Here is a 12874-nt window from a genome sequence, read left to right on the forward strand (position 1 = left end):
CTGTTATACAGCAGAATTAGTATACTGTTAATATCGGTTTTATGTCAATTGAAAAAAATGAAATGCGGAGTTCCCACTTTAGCACAGCGGGTTAAGGACCCAGCATTGGCTCGGATTTGATGCCTGGCCCAGGAACTTCTATGTACTGTGGGTGTGGCTAAAAAAATGAAATGCAATGTGTCTGTTACACTTCTCACACATCTTCAACCGGACCAGCTTCGTTTCAAGTGCTCCATAGCCTCATTTGGCTCTCAGATAACAAGCGGTGGTTTTGTTTTCAGGTATTAAAAATCTGGTCCGTTGTGGAACCAAAGCTGTGGTCTTTTATCTAATTCAAAAGTCCCCTTCCAGCCCAGACAGACTTGGCCTTGGAAATCTGCAGGAGAAGGGGCAGTGGGGATGGGGGTGGGGGTTTGCTATTTTCTCTTCTCACCTTATCTCCTCCACTGTCTAGATGGTCTTTCTGCCCCTCCTCGGCACCCCTTTTCCTCTGACCAGGACGAGGGGGCAGCGGCAGTTAGAGAACAGGGCAGGATCCTAGGCCCCTGTGTCTCCCTGAAGTTGTTCCTGCCAGGGTAGCCAGGAACGCCACCTCCGGTTCCATGATGGTGGCTCCTCCTCTGCTGGCTGTTTGCAACTGTTTGCAACTGTTTGCAACTTGGCTCTGGGCTCCTGGCTGTGCCCCCTCCTGGATTCCCCTGGGGGAGGTCACTCTACCTGTGCAGGCCTCCCGGACCCTCTGGAGGTGCCCATTCCTACAACTGCTCATGCTGCCCACCCACGGAGACCGTGCACGCCTGCCATCACTCTTTCCCGCTCTGTGCTGAAGGCAGCTCCAGCCACAGCTCTTGCTCTTGGATTCCCCAGGGCGCAGATCTGGTGCTGCGCCCTGTCGTCCACCTCCCCACCCCCAGGGGACCTAGCCAAGTTCTCTGGCAGCTCCTTTGATGCCCCTTTGTTTGGTTTGCGAACAGTATCCTGCTACCCTCTGCCATCAAAGTGGGTCATGGACAATAGTGGCAGAACATCCCTGTGGTAAAACCTTCGTGGCTGGACTTCTCATCTCTCCATGGAGACACTAAGACCCCGTTTTCACCCTGTCACATTTACAAATACAGTCAGGAAGGGCAAGCCCCCAGTCCCCAGATAGAAGCATTCCAAGGGATTTTTATTTTTACTTTTTGCATCTTGGCTTTTTAAAAAATATTATATAAATGTCTGCAATTTATTATTTCTATGATGAGTTGTTTGTTTTTTCTCTTTTTAGGGCCTCACCCTCGGCCTATGGAGGTTCCCAGGCTAGGGGTCTAATCAGAGCTGTCGCTGCCGGCTTACACCACAGCTCACGGCAACACTGGATCCTTAACCCACTGAGTGAGGCCAGGGATCAAACCCGCAACCTCATGGTTCCTAGTCGGATTCATTTCCACTGTGCCACGGTGGGAGCTCTGAAATTTTTTTTTTTAGAAAACAAATGATTCTTGGAGTCAAATAAGAACATGAATATTCTAGAGGAAACATGCATAAAGAGTGAAGTAACTAGCCTGTGTTTTTGTGCGGGATCTGTGTACACACGTATAAATAGGATGCTGTGTGTTTGGAGAATAAAGCTTCTCATACTGCAGCCCACCTCCCTCCCTTCCTCTGCTCTGTTCCACGTCATCCCCTGGGCTCCTGGATGCTAGTGTTTTCTTGCCTTTGGCCAACGGACAGGGGTGGGAGGAACCCTATTCTTTCCCTGCTGCTCCCAGTGGTTGTTCAGGTTGCAGGGTTGTTTCTTCTCTTTCTGGTGGTTGTTCTGGCTCCGGGGGCCTCAAAGTCCCCCATGGCCATGATCCACAGCAGCAGTGTCCGCAGTGTGGCCTCCTGGGCTACATAAGTGTCACCACCTCCCCTCCTGTGTTCCCCTGGCACATACCTCCTGCAGTTACTAATCTCTAGGTTCCGTCTCATTCCCCTTTTTGTTCCTTCAGCCCTTCAAACCATTTGTAACAACTTCCCTAAATTAAGTCCCTTCTCTGTGAAATACCTAGCATGGCTTCATTTCCCACCCTGGACTCTGGCGTAGTGAGTCAGCCGAGCACTTCCCCACCATCAGCCTGGGACTACATGGTGCAGCACCACGACTGGATCTGCAGCTTCCAGCTGGGTTCTCTGCCTCCCACAGGGAGCAGCCTGGTGCACTTGGCCTGCGGCCACCTTGGTTCTGGGCCTGCAGTGGCCAGTGACCCCTCACGCCAGGACTCCTGGTCTCCGTACCTAAGCCTGGCCCTGAGAACCCCCAGCCTTCCAGGGACAGGGCACATCCCTGGAGACCTGTCTGTTCCTTAGACCTGAGGAGCCTCTCACCTGTAGCCTTGGGCCACACTGACACCACAGCTACGACCCCAGACTGTTCACACTGAAGGACACCTTTGGGACATTTAAACCTTTGTCTTCTGGATAAGGAAATGAAATGCACATGGAAGCAGAGAGAAGTGGTCTGTCCAGGGTCACACAGTGACTTGATGCAACAGCCATGGCCAGATTCCAGGCTTCCTGCCTCCTCATCCAAAGCCCTTTAAAAAAAAGCAAACTCCACGTTTAATTTTAGACCACTGTAGAGTCCCAGGCAGTTGTAAGGGTAATACAGAGAGAGTCTGGTACCCTCTAACCAGTTGCCCTCCGTAATAACATGTTGCCAAACCATAGAACAGCATCACAACCAGGATGCGACATTGACCCAGGCCCCTGGTCCTGTTCAAATTTTCCGTTCCTCATACTTATTTGTGTATATGTGCATGTATTTAGTTCTGTGTAATTTTATCACGTGTTGAATTGTCTATCCACCCCACAGTCAAGATCCAGACCATTTCCACCACACAAGGATCCCTTCTGTGTCCTTTATAATCACACTCACTTCCTGCCTACCCCACCCCCTCCTTAGCCCCTAGCCCACTAATCTGTTCTTTATTTCTATAATGTCATTTTAAGATTATTTTTGATGGAATCACATAGTATGTGACATTTGGGGACTTTTTTTAACTTAGCATAACTGTCTGGAAATTTATCCACATTGTTGTATCACTAGTCATTTCTTTTTAACGACTGAGTAGTATTCCATGGTATGGATGTACCACTGTTTGTATAACCAGTCACTCACGGAAAGACATCTGGGTTGTTTCCAGTTTCCGTGAACTCTGGTGCACAGGCTTTTGTGTGAATAAAGTTTTTATTTGTCTGGGCTAAGTGCCCAGGAGTACATTTATTAGATCATACAGTAGTTTCAAGTTTAGTTTCACAGATTGCTATGCCATTTTTTATACACTCCCATCAGCAGTGTAAAAGTGATCCGGTTTTCTGTATCCTTGCCAGCTTTGGTGTTGTCATTGTTTAAAATTTTAGCCATCCTGATAGGTGTGTGGGTTTAATTAGCATTTTCCTACTGGTAAATGAAGTTAACTTGTCATGTGCTTATTAGCTTATTAGCCAATATACATATTTTTAAATTCAGATTCTTTGCTCACTTTTTAATGGGATTTGGTCTTTTTATATATTCTTTATATATTGCCTTACAATTTCCTTATCAGATATATAATTTGCAAATATCTTCTCCAATTCTGTGAGTTGTCACTTTACTCTTTTAATAGCATCCTTTCAAACATAAATATTTTTAATATTTATCAAAGCAAGTTTATTTTTTATTTCTTTTCTTTTTTTTTTTTTTGCTTTTGGTTTTGGTGTCCTACCTAAGAAACCATTGCCAAGGTCATGAACACTTACTCCTATGTTTTCTTATAAGATTTTAGTAGTTTTAGCTCTTACATTTAAGTTTTGATTCATTATGTATTTCCTTTGAGATATTCATTAATTATTATTATTATTTTTTGGCTACATCCATAGTATATGAAGTTTCCAGGCCAAGAATTGAACCTTTGCCTCAGCAGTGACCTGAGCTGCTGCAGTGACAATGCCAGATGCTTAACCCATGATGTCACAGCAGGAACTCCAGGATGTTCATTAATTTTTATATCTGGCACAAAGTAGGGATCCAAATCCATTCTTTTGTGTGTGGGTATCCAGCTGTCAGCATCATATGATGAAAAGACAATTCCTTCCATTCTTTCCTCATGTCAAAAATCAGCTGACTATAAATGTAAGACTTTAATTCTGGATTTTCAGTTCTATTCCTTTGATCCATTTGTCTAGCCTTTTGCCAGTACCACACTGCATTGATTACTGTGCTTTGCATTAAGGTTTTTTTTCTTTCTTTTTTTTTTTTTTTTTTTTTTTTTTTGTCTTTTTAGGGCTGCACGCACAGCATATGGAGGTTCCCAGGCTAGGGGTAAAATTAGAGCTGTAGCTGCTGGCCTACACCACAACCACAGCAACTCCAGATCCAAGCCTCGTCTTCGACCTATACCACAGCTCATGGCAATGCTGGATCCTTAACCCACCGAATGAGTCCAGGGATCGAACTTGTGTCCTTATGGATATTAGTCAGATTTGTTTCCTCTGAGCCATTATGGGAATTCCTGTATTAAGTTTTAAAGTCGGGAAATGAATCTTCCAACTTTCTTTTTTCTCAGAATTGTTTAGGCTATTCTGGGTCCTTTGTATTCCCATATGAATTTTGGGGTCAGCTTTTCCATTTCTGCAATATCTGCCACTGGAATTTTGATAGGGATTGTGCTGAATCTGTTGGTTTATTAAGGGAATATGCCTATCTTAACAATGTTAAGTCTTCTGACCCATAAACCTGGGATGTCTTTTTGTTTATTTAGTTCTTTTAAATTGCAGCAATGTTTTGCAGTTTTCAGTGCGTGCAAGTTTTGCAATTTTTAAATTTATTCCTAAATATTTTTTCTTTTTGTTGCTATTTCACCCAGAATTCTTGTCTTCATTTTCTTTTGGGGTTATTCATTGCTAGTGTACAGCCAGCCATCACTTTTAATGGGCCTTTGCTTAACATTTGTTTTCATTCGCAAACTTAGTTAAGGAAACAACTTCCAACATTTAAAACTGCCTTTCTAAGTATAATATATGTTGTTTTCCTTTTTAAATATTTCAGTGGTCTGACAATGAAGTCATTTTGAGTCTTTTAATTTCAAATATTGAACTTGAAATGTGATTAAACTTACATTCTCTTAAATGTTCCAGCACTGTTTACAAACTTAGATTTCAGCCTAAAACCACACATCTAAAGCAGTTACCTACTGGAGTCTGAAAGTCTCAATGTCTAATACATTCCTTGCCTAGAATTCCAGACATGAAATTCCTTCTTGACACCCAGACCCAAACGTTTCTGAATTCAAGCCCAGTCCTTCTGATGTGGGCGTCCAGGTGCCTGCTGGGAAGGACAGGTCCTGTCCCAGTTACCTGCAGACCTTGGGGGCAAGTGCACTCACTCAGCTGAGGAATGATCTACAAACGTCTTGATCAGGAAATGACTGTAGCCAGAGAAACAAACAAGCTTACCCCCGAAGGGATGTACGTAAATGCAAGTGCAAGGTTTTTTTGGAAAATGTATTTGGATGTTTCATACCAATTCCATGTTTAACATCTCCCCAAACTTTTGCATTTATTTTTTATCATACTTATGTGTTGTATATATAAAAATAATGTCATGAATTTTTTCACTGAGCCCTCTGTGGTTATCCCAGTTTATCCCAACGTGCAAAAAAAGTTGTATTACTTTCTATGTGTTCCTCAAAGTGTGAAAGATTGGGCAGTAAAAGGTGAAGGGGTTCTACTACGTGCTAGGCTATTGGTCCACATTGCTTTACTTAATTCTCACACCAGAGCAGCCACAAGGAGAGGGAACTGCCCAGGATGGAGCCTCTGACTGCTTCCCAGTTGGATCTCAATAAATAAAACATTTGCTAAGGAAGGAATGGCCTATGTCTGCCACTTATACTTTGGTGTGAATTTACTTTGCTCTCTCCTTGTGAAAGGAGAGGCAAAGGCTTCATTTAAAATGCACCAGTAAGAGCTATCCATGGGGCTGGCTGCTTTCAGTCACACAGGTGTTTCAGCCTAGGGCTGCAGAATTCTCTGGCCTGACTTGGCCCTGAAAACAGACAAGATCTATCAATGTTGGGCAGATGAATCCACCTACCTTGGGAATTGTGGCTGCACTTCAGGCTGGAGGGGAGTCGGCAGCTTTCTGTGGGAAGCCCAGTGCCTTGCAGGCAAGGGTCCTCCCCAGAGCTGGGGTCACTCACGCCCTGCTTTTTTCCCCCCTTTCTTTTGTTAAGTTGAGGTAGAGTTGATTTACAATGTTGTATTACATTCAGGTGGGCAGCATAGTAATTCAGCATCTTTACAGATTATATTCCGCTAAATTATGACAAGATAGAGGCTATAGGGGTTCCTGTTATATGTAGCTCAGCGGGCTAAGAACCTGACTAGTATCCATGAGGATGCGGGTTCGATCCCTGGCCTCATTCAGTGGGTTAAGGATCTGGTTAAGGATCTGAATTAATTCCCTGTGCTGTATGATATACCTTTGTCAGTTCTCTATCTTATACCTGGCACTTTGTATCTCTTAATCTCATGTCCCTAACGTGCTCCTCCCTGCTTCCCTCTGCCACTGGGAACCACTAGTTTGTTTTCTGTATCTGAGTCTGTTTCACTATATACATTCATCTGTTTTATTTTTTAGATTCCACATAAACACACGGGGACTAAACAGAATGGTACTAAAAACCCAGTGGGTTAATGACATCAAACAGAAAATCAGAAAATACCTCCAGACAAATGTAAATGGAAACGTTTGTCATAATTTCAGCAAAGTAAATCAGTAATACATATGCACACATCTGTTCCTTTTCAGATTCTTTTCCCACATGGGTTATTACACAGTATTGAGTAAATTTCCCTGTGCTATGCAGCAGGTCCTTGTCACCCATCTATTTTATATCTAGCAGTGTGCATATATCAATCCCAACCCCCTAATTTATCCCTCCCCCCAACCTTCCCCCTTTGGTAAACAAGTTTGGTTTCAAAATCTTTGAGTCTGTTTCTGTTTTGTAAGTTCCATTGTATCATTTTAAGTGAAGTCAGTCAGAGAAAGACAAATATACATGATCACTAAGATGTGGAATCTAATAAAAAGGATACTAGCCAGATTCTCACACAAGCACCTGAAGTCAGGGGAGGAACCCTCCCCTTGACAGCCAGGGGGCGCCACTGGTCCCCAGCTTTGAGAGCTGTGGGCTGGCTCTGTCCCTTCCCCCACATCCATGAGCCCCCAGCCCACACTGAGTGAGACCCAAACCTCCATGTCAAACACCAGCCACGGAAAGCAGTGAGAAATCGCCTTCCCTCAGGGCTTCTCAAGGCTCCTCTCCTGGCCTGCCCCTCTCTTCCCTCAGCTGGAGGCAGCTGGGTTCGCCCACAACCCTGCAGCTTCCAGACAGTTCTCCACACAGTGCTGGGTGACAGCTGCTCTGGGCTTTGCCTGGGGGCTGAGCCCAAAAGGAGAGGTTGCCAGAGTTCCCAGGTACCAGTTCAGGTTGAGATGGCACTATGGCAGCACACTACGCTGAGGGTGTGTGCGTGTGTGTGCATGCAGGGCTGTGTGTGCGCCCAAGTGTGAACTATGCAGGCTGTAATTTCCAAAACTAAAATGGACTTTTTCCTGCTTTGTACATTCTTTTACATAAAGGAATTTTACAGAAGCATAAAAATGAAATCATATTCAGCTGTTGTTCTAGCGGATCACCATTGGAAAAAAAGAAAAAAAAATTACTTTCTATGAAGCTGGGGGTCTTTTAAGACATTCCAAGATTCCCAGCAGTAGAGGTTCTGGCTAAAGACAAACCTGGGCTGAAGGTAGGAGCAGGAGAAAGCGGGAGCCTGTCCCCAGGGCTCAATTTGGCCCTGAGGATGGCAGTCTCTGGTGGTGTCCACCTTGGCACCCACCTCAGTGTGCCCGGCACCTTGCTCGGCCTCTTTTCAGCTTCCCTGGTTTCCCTCACTGGGGCTCTGTGAGACCCTCAAGAGCAGAGGCCTTTTTCTTTCTTTCTTTCTTTTTTTTTTTTTTTTTTTTTTTTTTTGCCTTTTCTAGGCCCACACCCGTGGCACACAGAGGCTCCCAGGCTAGGGGTCTAATAGGAACTGCAGCTTCCAGCCTCCTCCAGAGCCATGGCAATGCGGGATCCGAGCCGCATCTGCAGCTTACACCATGGCTCACGGCAACTCTGGATCCTTAACCCAATGACCAAGGCCAGGGATTGAACCCACAACCTTATGGTTCCTAGTCGAATTCATTAGCCACCGAGCCACAATGGGAACTCTGGGCAGAGGCCTTTTTCATCTCGGTGCCCAGCCTGTGCTGCAGTAGGTGCCTTGAAATTGTCGGAGTATCTGAGACCAGGTCCAGGGTTGGGGGGAACATAGATGGGCCCTGATTCTGTGCTTCGTCCCCCTCCTCAGAGTCCGATGCTTCTGACCCTGCTCCCTCACATTTCAGGTGACCTCCAACCAGGACCAGGGCCTCCCCGCCTCCCTGGAGACTTGGGCTCTAAGCAGGGTTGGAAGAGGCCCACGTCTGGAGCCTCCTGTCCCGGCTATGACATGGAGGCTCCTGGGAGCCACAGTGGTGAGGGGACAGCCCTCTCCCACCCCCACCTGGAAGCCCTCACTGGAAGACAGCACTTCCCACTCCCTTGCGGGGAGACAGCCAGGGTGTCACTTAATACCTGTCACATCTCCTCACAAGCCTCCCCGATGGCCAAGGGAGATGTGTTCACAGGAGGGCTTGAAACTATGAAGATCTATGAGAATTTGGCTATTGTTAAGTTACTGATATAATCACCAATTTATTACTAGTATGAAAAGTGTAATCTTCCATATATATGTATATATCTCATGATGTGCAATCCAAAATGGCAGTGTTTTGTCCTTGGAGAATTTAAAGTGCACAGAAGAAGCCACAAGTCCCCAAAGAGGCTCTGGGCTTTGTCCCCCAATGTCCTTCTGCCTGCCCAGGAGGCAGGGTGGCCAGTGTAGGCACAAGGACCTGCCACTCCCTTAACCCTCCACCTCTACCCTGAGCTCCCCACCCCTGCAGGAGAATCATGGTAACAGCCAACACCTGTGAGTCCAGTCACCCCTGACCTTGGCTGCTGCTGGCTCCTGAATTGGCTGCTGTGGACCCCAGCCCTTCTCTACACGGTTTCCCATCCCGACTGCCTCCCCACCTAAAGGCTGCATCTCACCAGCTGGGTATGTGGTTGAGAACGATCCTTCTGGTAACTTTCTGGGGCCCTGGTTTTGTTTTTGTTTTTTTGCTTTTTAGGGCCACACCTGTGGCATATGGAAGTTCCCAGGCTAGGGGTCAAATAGGAGCTATAGCCACTGGCCTACACCACAGCCACAGCCATAGCCACAGCAACACCAGATCCTTAGTCCACTGAATGAGGCCAGGGATTGAACCCAAATCCTCATGGATACTAGTCTGGTTTGTAACCCGCTGAGCCACAGTGGGAACTCTTGGGGCCCTGTTTTCTAGGAGGCCCTTGGTAAAACCCCTCCCCTGATTGCCCTGAGACATGAGCCCTCCAGCCCCGCCACACCCCAGTCCTGAGTGCCTGAGAACAGAGCCCTGCCCAGCCAGGCAGGCAGCAGACACTGAGCAAATGCACAGGTGACAGAACCAAACCCGTGGGTTTTCAGGGCTGCCCCAGAAGGCATGTGCCTGGGGCTGTGCCCTAGCTGGAAGCTCTCAGCTGCTCCCACCCTGTCTCCTGAGTCCACACCAAAGGAGCCTGGCTTGGAGGGGACCCCTAGGTATGACCTGGACCTCATGACCTGCCCTCCCACTGTACAAAACTGGCCTGGGGTCTCCTTCCTCCATTTTCTGCCCCTACACTTCTTGTCGCCCCCCTCCCCCGCCCCAGAAGAGGCAGTGGCCCCAGAGGACTTTCGGGGCATCTCGCATGCCCCTTGGTCCACAGAGAAGCAGACCAGGGTTGTGGGTGTTAGTGCACAATGGATCCAGATGCGGAATTTCAGCCACGGGTAGAGCTGAGTAGCAGGGCTGGGGCCCCAAACACCTGCATAAATGCATCTGTTCAGGGGCTCCAGAGTGGGCTGGGGAACTGAGGTGGGGGGGGATGTCAGGGGTGCCTCTGGAAGCATCTGGAAACCTGAGCATATACCAGACAGGCGGGTTGGCTTTTTAACACTGCTGAAACCCTGTGATCCTGCAAGTTCAGCCTCCCTGCCTCAGCAGCCCCTGGGAGCGGCCTGAGCTCAGCTCCTGCCCAGCGTGCTGGCCCTCAGCACAAGCTCATTGTCCAGGAGACCAGCAGTCTGTGGGCACTGGGTCAACACAGCTGAGCAAAGGGGCTCAGTGGGTGGTGATGGCCCCAAGGGCATCAGGCAGAATCCCTCCATCCCCCTTCCAGGAAGGACAGACCTCTCCCCATGGCTTGGGGCCAGCCATCACTTGCCCCCTCAGCGACAGAAGGGTCTCCGTATGACCCCAGCCCTCCGTTTAGCTCTGATCCAACATGCAAACTGCCCAGGTAGGTCTGTCCCTGGGCCTCTTTGCCCACGTGTGAGGCTGTGGGTAAAGCCCTGAAGGTAGGGGGCACTTCTGTTGCTTCCTGCCCAAGGGGCAGCCTTTTCTGGCAAGGTCTTCGAAGACCCCACCGGAGTTGGCCACTTCCCACCACTGGCCAGCCCTGACCAACTCCCAAGACCAGGAACGCCCGCTCGGTCCCGCATCGGAGTGGAGCCCGCGCGCCGCCCACTGGAGCCCTCGGGTAACTGCACCGAGCTCCTTCAACCAGTTTCCCATCTCCATCTGGCTCCTGAATTATTCTCTCTTGAAAGGAGTTTGAACTCTGAAGGGAGATATCGTTTCAGGATCTTAACAGCGGCAGAGTTGTTTCCTGTCATTCCTAAAGGAAGGGACTATACCTTGGGGGCACCCTCGTGGGTTCCTGCCAAGATTGATTCTTCAGGTCAGTAATGATCCCGCTTCACAGGCTCCTCTTCTGTGGTTGTCATGGCTTTTACAAGAGCCTGCAACTGATCTGCACCTTGAGATAACGTGACACTACATGCACCTTAACATAACAATATCTTAGTACAACTACACCTAGCCTATCAGCACCTTAACCTAATACCCTTGACATCACCAAAGCTTGTGCAACTGCATCTTGACCTAAAGGCACCTTGATGTTACTCCACTTCTGCCTAAGTCATGGCACCTTAACTTCTCTGTGCCTGGAACTAACTTCACCTGGGCACAACTCTACCTTGACACAGCCCCGCCTCCATGTAACCACACCCCAGGTGTTACAGTGTGGGGACCTCATGCCTCCCACTTTCTGGAGAAGAATTGAGTCCGGAAGCAGTAACGTGCCTTGCCTGAGTTCACAAGGCTGGAGGGAGGCAGAGACAGATTCCACATTCATTCAGGACGTAGAGTGTCTGGGGTCAGCCCTGAGGGGAGGCCAGGTTTGGGGAGAGGGGAAGGCCGGAAAGAGCACGTCTCAGGCAGCAGTGCGTTCAGCTGCTGTGTCCATCAGCTGAGCGTGGGGCGGGGTGGGGGGGTGTTAGACATCGAGTCCTCTTAGATAATGAAAAGTCTGAGGGAAGAGGCCTGTGTCGGGGCCGTCTTTGCCATCTCCTTGATGGTAGCTTGGCCTTGATGCTGTTGTTCAAGGCAGGAAGGGGACAGGGTGGGCCTGGTGGGGCCTGCTCAGCTCATCTCTTGAGCTGATGGACACGTCCCTCCAGAAATGACCTAATGCCAGTGACGGCTGATGGGGGAGACAAAGGCTCTGACTTTTGACCCAGGGAGGGGAACCCTGGAGAAGCGGCCAGCGCATCTGCCAAGGCCGTGGCTGCAACCTCATTTCAGGCCACCCCCTTCTTCTCCCTGGTCCCACCTCTCCACCTGGCCAGGTGCATCTCCTGAGAGTCCTCCCCAGTAAATCAGCACCCACATGGCCTCGGCCTCAGAGTCTGTCCCTGGGAAACTCAATCTAAGATGGCCAGTGAGGTCTGACCCCTCTATCCAGAAAGCAAAAGGTTTCCCAGATCCTGGACCCCACCTTCCCCTGGGGCCGACCTTGGCTTCTCCCTCAGTGGCCAAATGGAGCCCCAGTTGCAAGGCAGCCCAGGTACATCGCTGCCATGGGGCAAAAGCAGGATCAAGCTGCCCTGGGGCAAAAGTAGGATCGAGCTGGCAAAAGGAGGAGGCAAATGTGGGTGTGGGAGCCCTGACTGTCACACATGCTTAACTAACAACCCTGCACTAATGTGACAGTGGGAAGAGAGTGTGACTCAGAGACACAACTTTCCCAGGATGTTTTAATAACTGCAGGTTTTGATAAACAGGGCTATATTTTTCTGCTTTCCATGTTTTGGCAACTTATTACAGCTAAGGGTCAAGACAGGGAAGACAGCGTGAAGAAACACCAGGGCTCTGATCTACGACTTGATGGTGCAGCCTTCTGGATGTGAGATACAGATGTTTTCCTCTTCTGGAAGGTGAGGACATGGCACTTCGGGTGGGCAGATACGGGGAGCGGGGCGGGCTCTGCAGGGCTCGGGGAGATGAAGTGGGGGGTGGGGTGGGCTAGAGAGGCCTCTCCTGGTTCAAACCCTCTACCCCCACTCCCAGAGAAGCAGCCAAAGGCCCTGGAGCAACAGTGGCAGTTGGAAAACTGGGGCCATGGGGACACTGACAGGTGCGCAGAAACCAGCACGCCTGCTGGGCGCCCCAGCAGGTAAGTTAGAATAAAAGAGGCACTTGTGGGGACTTGACTCACCCCAGGTGCTTAACCACTGTCCCCAATGTCCCTTCTCTGATAAAGACATGCATGTGGGAGTTAGAGGGCCTGGTCCAGGTTTGTGTGCAGAGATAAACCCC

This window comes from Sus scrofa, chromosome 3 (assembly GCF_000003025.6).
Source record: "Sus scrofa isolate TJ Tabasco breed Duroc chromosome 3, Sscrofa11.1, whole genome shotgun sequence".
Taxonomy (NCBI): domain Eukaryota; kingdom Metazoa; phylum Chordata; class Mammalia; order Artiodactyla; family Suidae; genus Sus; species Sus scrofa.